Consider the following 20,046-nt stretch of genomic DNA (forward strand, 5'->3'; position numbering starts at 1 on the left):
ATTCTGCCAGTCTTTCTTTTGAATGGTGAATTGAGACCATTAACATTGATGGTTATAACTGATATGTATTGAATTATCCTTGTCATGATCTTTTCCTATTATTGGATTCTCCCACTTTGTATTTAATTTCTTGTCTTTCCTGATTTATTCATTCTGCTGGGCTTTGTGGTGATGTAACTCTCATTGTATTTTCCTAGATATTGTCTAAAATTTTTTTGGAGTGCTGGTTTGGTATTCATGAAGTCTCTCAGTTGCTCTTTGTCATGAAATTATCTTATTTCTCCATTAATTTTGGAAGATACTTTTTCAGGGTACATCAATCTGGGTTGGAGGTTGTTTCCTTTTAGGGCTTGAAATACTTCACTCCAGGCTCTTCTTGACTTGAGGGTTTGTGTTGAGAAGTCTGCTGTGATTGTGATGGAGTTTCCTTTGTATGTGACTTGTTTCTTTTCTCTCACTGCTTGTAGAATTTTGTTCTTCTGTTGGGTTTCTGAAATCTTGACTATTATATCCCTAGATGTAGATTAATTTGGTCATGGCTAATTGGAGTCCTATATGCCTCACTTATCTGTATTTCAAATAATTTTCCCCTGCTTGGGAAGTTTTCTGCCATTACTTCTGTGGACAGTTGTTGTTTTTTTTAAATGGTTTGCACTATCTCCTGTTTCTTCATTGACTCCCATAAGTCTTATGTTATTCTTCTTTGCATCATCTAGCAGCTGCTAGATTGATTTCTCATAGTCCTTTGCTATTTTTAAGAAATCTTTATTTTCCTGGTCCTGTCCTCTATATCTGATATTCTGTCCTCAATTGGTTCATTCTGCTGTGTAGACTTTCAGTGGAGTTTTTAATCTCCTAGATACCTGTTTTCATCTGTTTTATAGATTCTATTTGTTTCCTTTGCTAGGATTATATCATGTTCCTCAGCTTCTCTATTTTCTTTTATCTATGCCTGCTCTAGAGTTATTAATCATTTCTTTCACTATGGACACAATCTCTGTTGTTATCTGAGAAATTATTTCTGTTTTTATTTTTTCCAGATCCTCCTTCATTGCCAGTTCAGGAAGTCCAGGTGGTTGAGTTTCAGATTCTTTCATCTCTTTGTCCTGTGGAGTTGCCTTGGTGATCTGGAAGTCTGGTTCTGAGTCTTATTTAGATGTCTTCTTATCTCAGTGAATGCAGTCTGCTGTGCCTTTATAGAGATGACTCTGCTTTCCCAGTGGGCTTATATTCTCAGAAAGCCTCAGAGAGTCCCTCTCTCTGCTGCTCACCACTGGACCAATTCCTGGGTTCAAAGTAATGGCCTTCTTGATCCTGATGCTGGGCTGTTCTCAATGGGATTCTGGCTGGGGCCTGCATGCCTAAGCTGCTGGTGTCTGGTTGGGGAGTGCACACCTGCTCCGTGCTTGTCCAGGTATGCTTCTGGTTGGCATCTGCACACACTTACTGATGGTATCTGGGCAGGCCTCTGGCTGGGGCCTATGTGCCCGTGCAGCTGTTCTCCAGGTGGGCTTTTGGCTGGGGCCTGTGTGCCCAAACCACTGGTGTCTGGACACACTTAATACCTTATTTTCTTAATAGAAGTTTTCTTCTGCCAGATTACTGGCTCACATTGACATCTCTCCCACCTGTTGCATCACAAGCCCTCGTTTACTACCTGTGCTGATCACCCTGTAGTCTGGCCCTAGAGAATCTCCTCTTGGTAACTCCCTATAAGTATAAATTCTAAAGGTTTGTTGTGTGATCAATAAAATATGAAAAAATTGATAGAATGTATTTTTTGTGATCCTGAAAGATACCACATGTAGTTTTCAGTTTGGTTTCTCTCTCATCACTTGCTCTGTGGGAACCCACAATGTGAGTAGGTTTTTGTTTGGTTTGGTTTTGGTTTTGGTTTTCTTAGACAGGGTATTGCTATACAGCTCAGCCTGAACTTAAACTTGCAATCTTCCTGCCTCAGCCCCCCAAGGTCTGGAATTACTTGTATACACCACCATGCCCAGCTCTCTCATGTGACCAGTCTTATGGAGAGGCCCATGTAGTGAGGAACTCATGTCTTTGGATAAGAGTGATGCAGTCATGTGAAGATAACTATGTACTAGCACCCTACCAAAATCACAAAAACACTCCTAAGTGTTTATGAGCCCTTTATTTGGATAATTTACAGAGTTTATCACAGGATACTAAAAGATTTTGAGTCACCTGCTTACTTTTACTTCTGCTTTGATGACAACAGCTTCTAATAACTAAATGCCCTCCACCCAGGGCTTTCATGAGGCATGATGAAGCAGTCTAAGCAATGTGGGGCTCCACATACATGCAAGATATGTGGATGTAACATAAGGCTTTGCAAAGCATGTTGAGATGACAGTGTGCTTACTAGCTGCACCTCCTTGAGCAATGTGGAACAGAAGACCAAGGTAAAGCACCAGAACTGTATGAAAGGAGGGTGCCAGGTGAGTTGACAGAAATCTGTTTCTACCTTGTGATTTTATGATGTCTAGGTCATATGATTCCTAGGAAAGATTTCCAGGGGGCAGGTTCCTAAGTTGAAAATAAGCTATCAGAGTGATATGAATATCTACAACTTGGATCAAAAGGTCTCAGTAGCATTAGCTATTGAAAATAGCAGAGCATTTATAGGAGTTAAAATGGTGTGGAGTTCAGCCAAAGAAGAAACTCTGTTGTCTAAAACATTAGATTCCTTTGAGAATTCTATCTGGACCCTACCCATTTTGGCATAATGTTTTTGCCTCAATTTTCTGAGAATCAATTTCCCCAGGATCTTTCATTTATATATCAAATTCTTTCAACAGTTCACAATGGAGAAGAGCTCCTACGGCTTCACTAGTGCACAATATCTATTGTGTTCAGCTAGAATTGTTTAGTTTCATCAACTACACAAAATCATTTGGATTTTGTGTATCTAGATAAGAACATATGCTTGGTTTCATTGGAATATTATGGATTATTAGTGGATTCATGAATTCCCTGAATGACCTTAATATCTAAGGCATTTTTATTTCACCCACTACTTCCCTTGTGGAAATACCATTATATCAAGGGTTTAAAACATTTCCACAAACAAGACATATTTTCCTTATCTAGAAAACCTCCCCATAGGCATCCATGACATTAAAGAGAAACTAATCAAAGCTCAAAATGATTAAATTTGCAGACTATTTCTCTCTCTGGCAATTCCATTAAAAAGGCAAAATAAACAAAAGAATATATCCATGGTAATACTGAAAATGAAGGAATAATATCCTCAAATTGAAGGAAGAGACATATACATGTAAGTAAATAAAAGTTTCTCCAAAATAACATGATACTTTTTGGCAGAAATTTATAATAAGGATTCAGTAGTGGAATCCAAATTTTAAAATAGACTGAAGAATGGAAGACTAATAATAGTTTTATTGTGGCTATGAATGAACTCCAAATCTTGTTAGCTTGGAAGAGTGGAAATTAATTTCTTGATCTTATATTTGAAAGTTGGCTATAGAAACTTTAATTAAGCTTCGAGTTGGATTCAAGCCTTCCCCAAAAGTTTTCTTATTTTAGGTCCTGGGCTAAAGAATTGCATCCTGTCTGTGGTGTCTTGTTCTCATGGTCAAAGCCTGAAGCACAATAAAGTCAGTGTATGTATATAGTATTTCCAAAGCTTCTGCTTGAAAGAGAGACATACTGAATTTGTCAAGGTAGTGGTATGATCCAGCCCCAAATCAAAGAAATGGGAGTATACTCTAATCCACAGAAGGTATGGCAAGGATAGTGTAAGTATATGAAGAACAAAATCAACCACAGTTCTCATTTCTAGTCATAAATATTCATTTATTAAAAGTATAAAATATATTTGCATTATTTTGGGGGAAAAATACCAAAGACTCATTCAAACATGGCCTAAGGCTAGAAATTCAATACCTCATGATAGTTCTTTTATTGGGTGAAGATATAAATCCTCCTGCTCCAGTTACATCTGATCTAAGATGACAAATTATATTCCCCCATGGCACCCAGTGGACAGTGTTGAATCAGAAACAGGCTAATATGACACATCCAGAAATGGTTAGAGCAAGTGATACTCACAGGCATGAAACCATAGAAGTTCTGAAATCTAGCTCAATACACTCCATGCTGGATCACATTCTGATGGCAGAGAACTCACCAGACACAGTTTTACTTCCTGGGAGTGATTCTTCAGCCCACTTGATTCCATTGGCTCTTGATTCTACCCCTGGGAATTCCTTCCTCTTTCATTTTTCTCCTTAGACACATCTGAAAAAAAGTTAGAAATGTCCCTCTGGTAACATTTTCATCCTGTTTTCTGACTGTCTCAATATAGGGGTCCAAATATCTTGTTATAAGTCAAAGAGCCACAGAAAATTTTAACTCACATTGCAAATGCATTGGTTAAAAACTTTGCTTTTATTTGCTTACTTTTTAAAATTTTATTCTATCAACTCCATATGCTAATATACCTGTTTACAATTGTTTGCAAGATATGACTCAGAGTTCATAACTCTGAGCTTCTTGGACTTCTGTGGGAACACACTTCATTACTATGATTATTATCTCTATTGTAAGAATCATTTTGAGCAGGTGAAAGTATAGCCTGGGATCAAATTATTCCAATTAGTGAATTCCAATGAAGGTGCCAAGGTACCTTTGTTATGTACCTTTGTTGTGTCCTTGCTCCAAGGTCACCTTGATCTCATTCTCACTAGACTTTCTCACTCAGAGTAGTTCTTGATTTTATCTTGGTTGTCAAGGAGACAGATGCATCATTAAGTGCTGCAATTACCAACATTTGTATATTGTTTTTTTATCCTTGATTTCAAACTACATAATTTCTTCATTTTCCTTAAGCTAGTATCTTTCCCTTATTAAACCTTCTCTGATATAACCAGTACCAATCATCTCAGCCACTAACATTCATTCTCTCTTCCTCCCGCAACAAGCAAAGATACAAACTTATCTAATAGTGTGACTACTTTTAAGACATTGTAAGAGATAGTTTGACCAACTTTCTCTCATTGTGATAACATGTACTGTCTTCTTCCAGGCTTCTATAAGGGTGTCCTTGCTGTTCATTATCTTACATACAATGATATATATTTAGGATTTCATTTTAAGTGGCATCATCCTCTTCCTGATATCAAATTCTGTACTAATTATCTTTGCTACAGTAACAAGTGGTCTGCAGGTCTCAATTCTCTATGACAATAAACATTTGCATTATGTTCACAAGTATCCAGTAAGTTTGTTCTAGGCTTCAAGAGAGAATCACGTTTGTTATACATGCTTGACTTCCAGAATACAGACTAATGAGTAATGGTTATCTAGAGTATAAGGGATAAACAATTGAAGCAAATGCATTTAATAGGCCTCTGCATGCATTTGCAATAGATAATGTAAGACATATGGCTAAATTCAGCATGATCGGGGCAGGTAAGAACAATCTTCCACAGATGGAATTTAAGTAGAAATGAATATATGCTAAATAATGGGGCAATTTGCCCTATCCAGACAATAATTAATAACTTCTATTGAAAAAATTATGTCATGTGTACTTTCATAACATCAGGTACCAGTATTTGCCCCCAGCGTAAAGCTACAAATCAAGTTTATTTCTCACAAAATAATTAGGAATTCTGATCCAGGAGACACACAAAGCAGGTGCTAGTGCCCTAGAAGTAGGGCAGTGTTCTACATTGTTTCAGCCAAAAGGGACAGGAAATTCTGATACCACAAGACAAGGTGCACGCCTTCCACAAACCATTATGCATTAATTGGACAAGTTCAGGAAAGATCACTGCTCATTGAGACAGAAGATTTGTTTGATTTGTTCAAAAATTAATGTATGAACTTTTTTAAAAATTTGAAACTATGTAGGCATAATACACTTTACAGAAAATCTCATCATTTGTTTCACCTACATGACCTCTAGAGACAAGGCAGTTTCTTTTGTTCTTTGAGTACAGTCCACCTAGCCACAGACCTGCCTGAGTGACCCTCTGCTATGTCAGAGGCCAAATCCACATAATTGAAATCCTTGCTGCCTGCAGGGAAAATAAAGATTTTTCTCAAAGCGGAGGAAATACTCTATAACTACAAATTGGTCAAATTGTAGAACCTCGTTTACAAAAGATTGAGAAAACTTATGAAAGTTAGGCTTAAAAATCAACATACAAGAATTAACCATTAAGGAAATTGACAAAAGAAATATAAAATAAGAAATCAAAAATATACTTCTTACATATAGAATAGTGTAACAAGAAGGCAATGAGAGAAAAAAAAGGAGAAAGGGAAGATAGAGTGTAAACAAAAGGAGAGAAATATAATGCCAAGCAGTATTCAAAGTTCTTGGGAATTAAATTCTGGAAATTCCCATTACTAAAGTAAAATAAATAGAATCAATAAACAGCAGAATGTTAATGGACTGTATACACTTAAACATGGAATTCTAAATTGGTGTGCAGAAAGATCCAGATGAAGTATTCCTTCGGATTTTCAAGGTGAGAACAAAAAAAATAAAAATTCTGAGATTCAATAAAAACATACAAGATATAGAATATTACATTGAAAATTTAATAATCCATCAAACAGGGAAGATACTTGCAATATTTGGCAGATGCTACGGCAAAGGTACAGGCGGTGACAGTTGATGCTGGCCAGTCAGAGCAGATGCCTCACAGTGACATGTCACATGGCTTTAATGGAAACTACAGAGCAGAAAGCCAAGAACCAAAGAGAGAAATGCTCAAATGCCTCAAGAATTAAAACTTTGATTTAGTTATCAATAAATAACCAAGTAACTTCAGAATTACAAACTACAATATGCTTGTTGGAGTAAAATAATTCAACACTGTCAAAGTTCTCAGAAATGCTAATACTGATGATGGTAATTACCATCCTTATAATTCTATTCTTTATAACTGAAAGTGTAAATAAGAGTCAAAAAGTATAATAGATATTTTGAAACAGGATGAAATTGTTCAAAATTATACGGAGTGTGGGATAGTTTTTTTTTTTTGGTATTGGGGATCAAACTCAGGTCTTTGCGTTTGGGCAGCAGGTGGCGAAACCACTGAGCTAAAACCCAGGCCTTTGAGATACTTTGTTAATGATTAAAATGTTACATGGAAAAAAGGTATAGTGTTATTTGGAAATGAGTTGAGAGATAGATTAGCAAATGAAAAAATATTCTTTTAAGATACAAAGTATATTTACCATTATTATTCTCTAATTATTTTTATTATGAAAAATTATTTTTTCATAGAATGGCTTGTATATTTTCTTTATTAATATCTACTTGTGTAGATATTTAAATTTTTAAATTTAAAAAATTCTATTCTTTATAATTACTTTGTTTTAACTCTCTCTACTCAGGCAAAACCTTCAATCTTCAACTAAAAAGAAACTTTCCTTTCCTGTGACCATGCTTGTTAGTCATCTAGATTCTTCTCTACCAAGTCAAATACTCTCACTTTACTTTACTTTCCCAGGTTGTCTGTACTCCAACATCGGGGAAAATATAGAATTACTTAGGGAAATATGAAAATTGTATTATAGACCATTCTAGATTTTTTCATTCCTACACAGTAGGAACTGTGTGAAAGAAAAAAACCCTAGATAGCAAATGTCCTTCATGAAGAAGCCCTCTCCAAATTCCTAAATTCTAATGCCTAGGACTGAACTCTCTCTTTCAAGGCAGGGAGACATAGCTGGACATCCTGCCTTGCTTTTGATTCTGTCCCTAAGCTGTGTCCCACTGTTCTGTAGACTGACAGTCATATCCATTCCCAGTGTGGTCCATGTCTGGCTCACAGAATGTTGAAGGATTCTAAGTAGAACCCTAAATAAAGAAACTTAAATTGAAATTTAGAGAAACAATGAATTTACTATTCCTTTTAGATCAGAAATTAAGGCACATGTTTCCCCAAAGAGTATATCCTTCAAATAGGTAGTAGATGATCATTTAATCATGTGTAAACCAAAAAAAGTTGATTAATTTTCTCCTATTGTAAAAACTAGTAGAGAAGTTTCCTGCTTACATTTCATACTTTGGTTTTTTTGCTTAAATTCTTTTATTGGTACATTTTAGGTTCACAATATGTTTACATTTATCATTGGGTACTTGTACCTGTACATGATGTATCTTGGTTCTTATTTTTTCCCCATTCCTTGTGCTCCCTTCACCCCCTCCACCCTTCCCTATTTACAAAGACTTTGTTTCCATTTTTTCCTTTTCTTATAATTTTTCCTTTCCCTTCTTTCCTTTCCCTTTCCCCTCCCACTTTCCCTACCCTTTTGGACCTAAAAAGCTTCTGCACTGCAAGAGAAACCACCAACAGAGCTAAGAGACAATCTACAATGTGGGGAAAAATTTTTAGCAGCTGTACCTCAGAAAAAGGACTACTATCTAGAATATATAAAGAACGGAAAAAAATCAGACCCCCCCAATTTTAAAGACCCAATTCAAAAATAGGCATCTGAAATGAACAGACATTTCTCAGTCAAAGAAACAAAAGCAGCAAATAAACTTATGAAAAAATGTTCAACATCACTGGTCATTCTAGAGATGCAGTTGAAAACAACACTGAGATCCCACTTCACCCCAGAAAGAATGGCTGCTATCAAGAAATCAACCATACTTTTACAAGTTTGTTTTCACAGCAGAAGATGACTACATGATTTAGTAAAAGGAATCTCTCCTTTAAAACAAGAAAGACTTAAATTTGAGCATAGTCTTTTCAGTTTATCAGTTGTGTAACTTGAAAATTATTTTGATGTCTCAAAATTTTGACATTTTTCATATATAAAATGTGAATATCTCCATCCAACTGGCAAAATTTGGGGCAATTAGAATGCACAAACAATGTCAGGTACTTGGAAAATGACCTCTGTATTTATTATCTGTATTATTATTATTTTACTGTCCAAGGACTCTGGATTTTCCATCTATTATCCTGGTTTAGAGAAAGATTTGTGAAGAGGGGATCAGAATTGCTGTTTGGGCAGCCTGGTCAACGGGGATGTTCATGAGCTGAATGATGAGCCTATCTGTTGCCCACATGAATTCTATTCAAATTACCTCAGCACATCTCTCTGGAGAGCAGTTTATGCAATTACAAGCTCTTAAGATCCTGCCCTGTGTAATAGAAGCTGATTGGGTTTGAACCATGACATCCTGAAGCAAAAATCAGGCTGTCTGGGATCTCAAAAGCTGATTGGAGTTTTGCCTTCCTTTGACCTCTTCTTCAACTCAAGGTGACAGGAAAAGTTTCTGAAGTTAATGCTTTAGGGGCTGTAGTCAAGCTCCGGGAAGAGAAATTTCTCCTGTGACAAGTTCTCCTGTCTCCCAGGAATTAATACCCTCACTTGCCCTCTGGGAACACCTAAAATATTTACAGAAACTGTAAATATAGAGATGAGGCCACAACTGCACTTCTCAGCAGTTTCTGCTAACTCTGAATCCACTGTTAAAATCTGAGTAAGATTCTTCTTGGTATAGTTGCTTACTGTTGGTAAATACATATTAATTAATTACCCAGAAAAAAGTATTGCCTAAATCATGTTTCATAAATACTTCCTACCTTGCTCTTTCCTAAATTGATGTGGAGTAATAATTTCTGTTCTGACTTTTGGGGGAAAATACAGTTTGTGGATTTCTCTATGCCTTGGTGCCCCCTCCATGGAAGAACTCTTCTTGGACCCAACTTTCCCAAATTCCCTCTTCCTGTAAGTTACACTAGAGAAAGAAGGCTTCCAGAGTGCCATCTGCCCAGCAGGATGTCTCACGACGCCTTGATTTTCCAAAGGATTATTCTTCTAGTCATATCTATTTTGTAAATTCTTTAATCTGGTCTTAATCCTAACTCCTTCTTTTGCCAGAGGTAATTAAGCCATATATGGCAGTGGGAAGCCTCCCCAATGTCTGCAAGATGGGACCCTTGAGAAGCCCAGGTTAAAATAGTGGAGACGGAGACGATCAGACACCCCAGGGCAAAGTTGGTGAACACTAGATCATTGACTCCAGTGGATGACAGAGATGACATTTTTTGGAGAAGAAGATGAAATTTCCCAGTCAAGAAAGACTGCCCCTTCTGAATAGGCATTTAATTTCGGTAATGACACAGGAAACTGAGAAGTGTTCCTGTTTAGGTGGCACATTTCTGCTAATTGGTGAAAGGAATATTGACGTTGTATCCAGACCATTATCGTAGTCAGGAGGTGTTAATGAGACCTTGTCCATTCAAAGAATGTGCAGGACTTTGGTTCCTTTGGAAAGCCTTCTGCTGGTCACTCACCCATCCAGTCTCTTACTCTTTACACTTCTTGTATGAAACATAGGATTCACCTAGTAATTAATCATTTGTTTCCTGATAGCATTTCCTATTTCATTGGCTTGCTGTATGAGTTACTGAAGTATGTCTGTAAATGATGAAATCTTTCATTGATTTATTTTCTTCTTACGTGGTTGTGTTAATTAAATATAATTTCCCAAGACCTTACAAGCTGCAGTGTTTCTCAAATAGAACAATTCTCTATGAATGAGCAATGACAGGACATAGAGGAGATTCCTCTACTCAATTGTGAATGGATGAACTTTGGCTTAGTAGATTTATTCATTCACAAAGTGCCTATCATGTCCTAGGCAACCCAAATGCTTAAGAGAACATTCTTGTTCACTGAACTTGACTCTAGTGAAGCATCTCTATCCCAGCACAGTGTTTTGTGATAAAGGAAGTGCTCTGTAAGCACTTATATATAATATAATATAATATAATATAATATAATATAATATAATGTAATAGCCAATGGTTACATATGCCTATGGAGCATCTGACATGGGGATAGTGTGAATAAGGAACAAAACATCTAATTTTAATTAATTTAAATAAATTTAAATTTAAACAGCTGTAATGCATTGGTCCCTAAGAGCTGTCATTAGTCTTCCCCTTCACTTTCCCCCTCAGAAAACAAAAGTTGCAAAAATGCTGTGCAGTTTCCAAATAAAAATGCGGTCTCTGTTTATTTTTGGAGTTTTGCTTATAATTTGAACAGAAAATCCAAAAAGAGGACAGATCACTAACTCTAGGCCTGTAGAGCTTGCTGTAAAAGTAGAGCCCTGACTAAAATGGCTTATGTGCTGCAGCGAGAACTGCACAGACTGAGAGAGCTATGAAGATGAAAGAACTCAGATTGAGTTGTTCAGTGGTGTGGAGCGCCTGTCTAGGAAATAATTTAACCTTTGACAGTTCACTCTGGGGACTAGGGAAGAACGGCTCTTACTGTGCATAAAGAAGTGCTGTCTTCTAATGGGTCCCCATGTAGAAATGCTTAAAGGAGCTCCTGGCTTTAGACTAGATTGCAGATAAATGGAAATGATTATAAAAAGCTAAGCAAATTAGGTAGTAACCATGGCATCCCCTAGGACTCCCCATAGACACCTTTGGAAATACATTAGCATCTGAAACAGTGTGCTGATTTTTTCCCCTCCTTGTTTATATTCCTCTCTTGTCACACAGGGTGCTTTTATTAAAAAAAAAAAAAAAAAAAAAAAAAAGTGAGGCTAAAAAGGCTGGAGAGCTCTGCTGCTCTTACTGTTGACTCTGGCACATTTCAGGCGACCTGGCTACTTCTTGCAAGCAGGATGGGGGCAGTTCACGCTGAAGGTCCGCTTGGTACTGGGAGAAGGTCTTGTTAGCAGTGGTCGAAGCCTAGGAAATTCCACCCCATCCTTCGTGCCGCTCTCCGCTCTGTGCCTCTCCAGGGAGTGGATTTTGCACAGCTTGTGGCTGATGAATCAGGGCCTTACATACACTCCACACCGAGTGATTACGAAGATGCCGGCGTAGATGGCGGTGAGGATTTAGCAGTGACACTCAGAGATTCAAGATTGGGACCTCCACCGCGAAACTGCAAATAACCCAAGTTAAAAAAACAAAAGTCAAACAGCAGTGAATTAAGTAGCACAGAAACCTACAGCTGTTTCTTGCACTAGCAAGAGGTAATGTTGAAACTTTTCCGAAAGCATCAGGAGAAGCACTTCTGGAAAACTCCGTGGGGCTTCCTTTCCCGAAAGGCAGGCCGAGTGTTCTGCCTATCACACCTAAACTATTGCACCCCAAGTAGCGCTGCGCCCAGTACTCCAGGACAACCTTTCGGTTTCTCCTGGGACTGGTTTCTAATTTGCCTCCAGAGCATCAGAGCTACCTCAGAGCCTGTCTAGACAGAGATGGCCACGCACAGGTGGGTGCAGGGCGAAGGGAAGGTGCAGGAGCAGCTGCTGGGCAAACTTGCCAACTGCTTTCAGCCACGCACTTGCAGAAGTATCATTTTGGGAAGATCATTTTGAATCTTGTAATTAGCTAACAATTCTTCCCTATTACTAAATGTACTCTTAGTTTTACTATCCTTAATTTTGTGTTATTTTGGATTTTATGAGAGTGATTTCATTCTCAACGTATGTGTGCACATCTGTGTATGTGTGTGTGTTTATATGAATTACATATTTTTTCATGAACAGATATATGTTCCAGTGTTCACAGAATCACCATTTGGAACCACCCCAAATATCTATCAATAGTAAATAAAATAAATTAAGAAATATTGATATATTGCATATTATGTATCAGTGAAAAGGAATAGGCATGACTATGCATAAGATAATGAATATCACTAACAACATGACAAGAACAGATATAAAATACTACACATTTATTACTGCATGTATATACACATGGGCAATTTTTGATGTTAGAATTCAAAATAATGGATAATAACTGAAGGGGAAATAAGGAGCAGAACTCCTAGAATGCTGGGAATATTTCATTTCTTGATCCACACTTACATGAGTGTAGTCAGTTTAGAAAAATTAGTTGGACTGTATAATCAACAAGTATTCACTCTGCGGCTTTCAAACATGCAATGAAATAGATTAGTATATGTGCTGCCGAAGCAAGCACAGAATGAAATAGATTAAAGTGAAGCAAACTTGTCTCACACTTTCAGGTTTTACTAAAGAAAAAACAAAAGCAGTTTATTTATGTTCTCATTGTGTTGCTATGTTCAAATCATATAAACAAGCTCATTATATGTATATTTTATTCATTTTATTAATATTAAAGTATGATTGAACAAATCATAAACACACAGTTTAATGGATTTTACAAATTATGGATATTTACACAAGTAACCAGAACTTAGATTAAAAATAAAACAATCAAATATATGCCTTCAATAGCTATTACAATCACCATTAAAAAATCCTTTTCTTGCCTGTATATGGCTAAACTGATAGCCCAATTAGTGAATAACACAATGTTTGTTTTATCATGTTTGTTGGTTCATAAATTCTAACTTGGGTAGTTTTAATTTTATGTAAGTATGAAAGAATATTCAAATTCAATAAGAAGAAATTAATTTTGCTCTTGGTAATTTAATACATGTCAATAATTAATTTAATAGCATGGATTAAGTATCCCTTATTTGAAACACTGGGAACCAGAAATGTTACAGATTTTACATGTTTTTGAATTTCAGATAATGCATAATAAGATATCTCAAAGATGCATCAAAAATCTAAACATACAATTCATGTCTATTTTTTTTTTTTGTACCAGGGATCAAACTCAGGACCTTGCACTTGCGAGGAGGTTCAGTACCACTGAGCTAAATTTTATATACACCTTAAACATGTGGCTTGAAAACAATGTTACAAATATTTTCATGGTAAGTATATTTGACTGTGACCCCGTACAGAATTCTAGTGTGGGATTTTCCAGTTGTCTTCAGATTTTGGAGCATTTTGGACTTTAGACTTTCATTTTAGGGATACTCAGCCTATACTTCAAACCAATGAATTTGGTTTCAAAAAAAGTATTTAAAAAGGGAATAGGCTTCTATGTTAACTCTCTGGACATTGAAATGATGCTAGCCATTTGTCTGCCATGGAAAACCATGAACTTCACTTATCCTTATGAGTTAGAGCTCCATGTTTTACAACAAACTTCCCTGGCTCTTCCAGGAATTAGGATTTGACACAGAACTTCTTGTGGAGGGGTGGAGAGTTGGTAAGAATAACAGGAAATCACATAGCCTTTTTATGCTTTGAAAGAAAATCAGATCTCTTGCTTTGGTCATTGTTGTAAAACATTACATTTGGTTCTCTCTTTCAAATTCTTCATTCCCACTAATTAATTTATTTAATAATAATACTCCTAACACAGTGATATACAGAGACATATGTATCATTAGTTTTTCTCAGGGAACTTACATGAGTTAGGAGAAAAATAGAAGTGATAAATATTAAGTCAAGAAACACTTCACAAGTGGAACATTGGTGAGTTTTATGAAACGGGAAGAAAAAAGACATGTTCCAAAGACAGAATGTCCAACACTTTTACCTAAATAGCTAAAAGACTGTTAAGATCCAAAGATCAAGGCTCACCAGAAACTGAACTTTTCTTCAGGATTCTATAAATATATTTTCCATCATATGATCAGTTCAGTTGTGTTTGGGACTAGTAATTACTTTAGAATTACATTCTTGATCCAAACAGTGTACCAAAAGAAAGGCAAAATAATCCAAACAAACAAAAAATAACCTTCATTTTATGAAATAAGAAATGAGTCCAACTTCAATTTTTCTTTGTTTAATTGAGCTTGAATTGAAACTTTCTTATATTCTTGTGTGTAACTTCTTGATTCAGTTATTCTGCTTGTGGTTACCTTTAGAAGACACCAACCCTAGCTACCAGAGACCCAAAGGAATTCTCCAGGAGAAAGCAAATGATTGGTGGAAACTTCCCAACCCTAAGTACTGGCCTGGAACATTAAAAGAAATGAAAACAGGTTTACATTCTTCAAGTGGAGAAAATAGAATCATAGTCTTCAAGCTAGGACAGCCTGACCAGGACACTCAACTGCTGTGTGGCCCTAGTGCTGGGAACTGTGATATCCCTGAAGGACACTCTACATCTTCACTGCACACTGCTGTGGAGCCCTGCAGCCTTTAGGGTAGATACTCTTTGCTTGAGATTCCAAGTTCTGGAGGATAACGTTGCCATCACAGGACCAGAAAAGAAAGGGAGGTTCTTGCTCCTCAGGTACAAGTGTTAGGAGACCAGAAATTTATAAATATATTAAATAAATAAATAAGTCATTCCTGATTAGAAAAGGTGAACAAATGCTACATAGAAAAGAAAATAGCCTTGGTACAGTGAACCTTTGTTAAAAGTTCTTTCTTTTTCTATCTTTCTCTGCTACTGGTCAGTGATGAACTCTGTCACAGAAAGAGCATCTTACTGCTGTAGCTCCCAGGGCTTACCAGACTCTTAGAGTCTGAGGCGTAATAGAAGCCCAACTGAATGACTGATGAGTAGACAGAGAAATACAAACCCTTTAAATCAGAATGAACACCTGAATAATTTTGTAAATCTCTTAAATCTGAACCAAATCTACATTTGATTTGGCCTTACGAATCAATACATAAAAGATCAACATTTCAACAAAAATTATCAAATTTCAAAATTATCAATTTCATAAAAATAATACACGCAGAATACTCATATAGTATTCACTTCACTTATAATATTAATTTTATTTATTTATTCAGATTTTTGGGTTTTTGAGGCAAAGTCTTGCTATGTGCTTCAGACTGGCCTTGAACTTGCTATAGAACTCAAGCTGGCCTAGAATTTGCAGAGATCCTCCTGCCTCAGTCTCCGAGTGCTGGGAATACAGGCATGTGCATTTATAGTAGTCCTTTAGTATTCATTATAGTAGTCATTTAGTATTCATTTTCGATGCTTGAATGCTAGAATGATACTCCTGCCACTCTGGGAGGCTGAATCAGGAGCATCACAAGTTTGAGTTCATCGTGGAAAGAGGTATTTAGCAAATCCCTATCTCAAAATAAAAATAAAGAATGTGGATGTAGCTCAGTGCAAAGGCCCTGGCTTCAATCTCTAGTACCAGAGACAGAGAGAGAAAGAGACAGAGACAAAGGTGGTGCAGAGGGTAGGGGGAAGGGAGGAAGAAAAAAAGGAAGGAAGAAGCCAAGGGAGGAAAAGAGGAAGGAAGGAGGGAAGGAAGGAAAGAAGGAAGAAAGGAGAGAAGAAACAATGATACAATTTCATTCTCAACCATGAAATTGGTAAAACTTAAATAAATTATAACAGGTGAAAATTCAAGCACGCTGTACAAAGTACAACTTTTCTAGAAAACTGATATAGAACTATTCACCCAAATAGTTTATCGATGAAGCTAAATACAAGTTCTTGGGGCTCCTAGAGATTTCTTAGTATTTTCTCTGTAGATGATCATTTCATCTACATATAAAGATTTTGCTTCTACCTTGCCAATCCTATCCTAATTGTGTCATTTTATTACCAGACTCTTTTGGTGGGGCCTACACTTCAAAGTTTAATGGACAGATAAAGAGTAAGTGTATCTGCCCTTGTTCCCCACCTTAAGGAGAAAGCATTGTATCTTCTCCATTCATATAAGGCATTCTCGCTGGAAGTATGGAGTACATGTCTTTAATCTGTTGAGAAGGTTCTGTTCTACTTCTAGTCTCCTGATAGCTTTCACCATGAACAGCTGTAGAATTTAGCCCAATACTTTTTCTCCAACTAGTGACAGGATCATATGGCTTTTTCCTTTCCTCTGTTAAAATGATGATTTTGGGGGGTGGATCTTCCAATGCCGAACCAACACTGCTATCCCTATAACAAAACCACATTCTATGTACAGCCAGATCTGACTTCTAATAGTTTGTTTTGTTAAACAAATTTCTATCTATGTTCATACATTTTTCTTCTATTATCTTTATCCAGTTTTAGGATTAGCACAATGTTGAGTTCCTAAAATGAGGGGAGAAGTGTTCCTTCTTTATTCTGCTTTAATTATTTGATATACTTTATCAGTTAACATGTATATCAGTCTGTTGTTGTCATATAGGTAGGTTTTCAAGCTAGGAATATACTTTCTTTAATAGATGCTATTGAAAGTTTATATTTCCTCCGGAGTTAGTTTCATTAATTTGTCTTCCAAGGTACTTCTTAGAAGTTGTCAAATTTATTTCAAAACAGATTTTTGAAATATGCTTTCTATATCCTTTTAAATTCTGTAAAATCTGTGGTAATGTCTCCTAGATCTTGATATTGTAATTTAAGAAATGTGTAATTGATATTGTGTAATAGGAAGAAAAGATCTAAAGGAGCAGGGGAAGTGGGAGGGGTAGGGGAAAGGATAAAAGGGGAAAAAAATATGAGAAAAGGAAAAAAATGGAAACAAAGTCTTTGCAAATAGGGAAGGGTGGAGGGGGTGAAGGGAGGGCAGGGGAAGGGGTAAAGAAAAAGAACCAAGAAACAGCATGGTGGAAGGGCATGGTAGAGGATCACTGCTAATCCCATGGCAGCCAGGAAGAAGAGAGGGAGAGAGGGGGAGCCAGGACAAGAACAGACCTTTCCAGGTCACACTGTTTGTAACCCACCTCTCCTGACTAGGCCTTACCTCCTAATAGTACATTCAGCTATGAACTCATCAGTGGGTTAATCCACTGAAGAGTCCGGCACCTCATGATCCTTCCAAAAGCCCCAGCTCTGCATATGTGAAACTTTGAGGGGATATTTTAGATTTATGCCATTAAAAATAGGACATTTGCATGATAACAAATTTTCTGCAAGATAGTTATTAATTACAAAGGAAAAATGATAGCTATGAATTGGACATTCTGGTAGGCACCATCTTCACAATGTGATCATAATTGATATTACCAATAATAAAACACATAAACATTATGTGCTACCTGTTCAGTGGACTGAGAGTATCACATCATTTCTTGAGGTATTCTTGCTAGAAATGCTTAGCCTCAATCTAATCCTGGGACAATATCAAATATAGATAAATTGAAAGCATTGTACAAAAAAAAGGCCAGAATTCTTCAAATATGTTAAGTGAAAAATAGATAAATAAGGGTGAGAAATGATACACACTAGAGAGAATGGAAACTTAAGACTTAAAAATAACATGAGATCTTGCATTTGGCCCAGAATCACAAAGTAAACATTAGTCACTATACTGGTGGCATTAGAATAAAGTCTATGGATTATCTAATAGTACAGGGATGGTAATTTTTCTGGTCTCAATAATTTTGCTGTGGTTATGTCCAAGTTCAACAGGAGGGGAAACTGAGTGTATGTGAACTCTAGCCAATTTTTACAACTTTTCTGTAAGTCTAGTGTTTTGAAAATAAAATTGAAAAAATACAAAAAATTTGCAAATATTTCTGAGTATGGAAAAGTGTGAAAAAATGAGTATACTTAAAAAAATGGAGTATACTTATTCCCTGGGAGAAAGAAGACAATTCCAATACACAATTTATTGACACTATATTAGTCTGCTCATGCTGCTGTGATGGACTGCCATAGATTGAATCACTTAAACAAGACGGTTTTATTTATTCACTATTCTGGAGACTTGAAGTCCAATATCTAGGTGGTAGGAAGTTTGGTTTCTGCTGAGAGCTTTCTCCCTGGCTTACCAATGGCTGCTTTCTTCCTGTATGCTCACACTGCCTTTCCACTGCAAAGGAGTGGGGGATTGGGGTGGACCTGCTGTTTCCTCCTCTTCTCCACACACAAGAACTATCAGAGTATGGCCCTGTTCTCATAGTCTCACTGGACCTTTATTACCTCATTAGAGTCCTGACCTTCAAACACACTGATGTGGGGATTTAGGGCTTCATATGCATGCATAACAATTTGAAGGAATAAGAGTCAGCCTATAACAACCACCAACTATACTTACTGCTGTCATACATAAAGAAGATGGTGCAAATATTGATGGAGATTTTCTGGAGAAGAAGGGAATAGGGAGAAATTAGAGAAGACAGAGAAAGCAGAGACTCATTCTGCGTGCAAGAATGCATACCTTTGGCATAAAGAGTTATGTATTTTCTTGCTTGGACAGTGCTTACAATTTGATTCCTGTATAAATCGCACAGTAACGCAAGAGACTACATTATGTGTATATGTCTGCCTGTATGTGTGTGTAAAGCATAAAAATAGTTTGCTTTCCCATAAGACTGCACAGAATTTCACACTGCCTCTGGAAAAAAACAAAAACTATTTAGCAGCCGAAGTAGCATTAACTCATACTAGCTGAATCTGTTATACTCAACCTGATGTAAAACATCCATGAAACAGACAAAAATGACACTTAAATGCATGGAATTGACAGACCTGGTTTCCCCCTCCTCTCTAAATAATAACATACAGCCACATTCTCTAGTCAATTTTACTTCCTAAGTACCTTGCTTGACATTTTTCTGTAAGGAATGGAACCCCTACCAGCATCATTAACTTTGTAGGTTTTTCTCCTGGGAATAGGCAAAGCAGCTGCCAATTCTAACTAGCCAGGCTAGAGTAGAAAAGTAAAGAAATAAAAGGTGAGATACAGTAAAGTAAATCCCTGCAGTAAATTTGAGATGTTTTATTAGCAGAAGGGAAAAGGTGAAACAAATATTATGGCTCTTGGATATATCAGCGAAAGTAAACCTGACACTCATCTAAGCATGATTGTGATCCAAACCAAGCAACTTAGAGAGCACAATGAATCAAAAAGGTGAAAAGGAGAAAAACTGTGTCAACTTCCAAGCCACATGGATTAATAGAATATGAAATACGTATCTAGACACATAGAGCTGTATGGGTGTTAGAACAGCTCATATTCATTTTGGAAAATCTTATTTGGCTGGAAATTTTCCAGGGCTTTTGCTCATTAGAGCTGTCCTTAAAGCTTGCTTCAGGCTGTGGTATGACTGTCTATATCTCATCAGAAGTTGGGCCAGAAGGAGCTTCACATGAATCCAGTCACTAGGAGTTATTCTTGCTGGCCTTGTCTCGTGTGGCCATGCAAAACCTAAAGTCGGTCATGTAGAAGCCCTGCCATACACAGGACTGTAAGAGTCCACTACACTTTTGACTCTCAACAGCTGGTGTTTGGTACTCTGCTGTCAATAGCAACAAAGCA

The 20,046-nt window shown here is 36.8% G+C and overlaps 1 long non-coding RNA gene across 1 annotated transcript in view; it reads left to right on the plus strand.

Moving 5' to 3' along the window:
- LOC147826798 (uncharacterized) overlaps positions 1-19,608 on the plus strand; it is a 33,589-nt gene extending 13,981 nt beyond the window's left edge. Inside the window, exons 4-7 of the long non-coding RNA XR_015453481.1 lie at positions 2,266-2,456; positions 3,179-3,295; positions 13,632-13,740; positions 14,746-19,608. This is a non-coding gene — a long non-coding RNA (uncharacterized LOC147826798). The remainder of the gene's footprint in view (positions 1-2,265; positions 2,457-3,178; positions 3,296-13,631; positions 13,741-14,745) is intronic.
- Positions 19,609-20,046: the final 438 nt, after the last annotated feature.

Source organism: Heterocephalus glaber, unplaced genomic scaffold (genome assembly GCF_053883595.1).
Source record: "Heterocephalus glaber isolate CG9 unplaced genomic scaffold, H.glaber_assembly_v1.0 deba00001461, whole genome shotgun sequence".
Lineage (NCBI taxonomy): Eukaryota > Metazoa > Chordata > Mammalia > Rodentia > Bathyergidae > Heterocephalus > Heterocephalus glaber.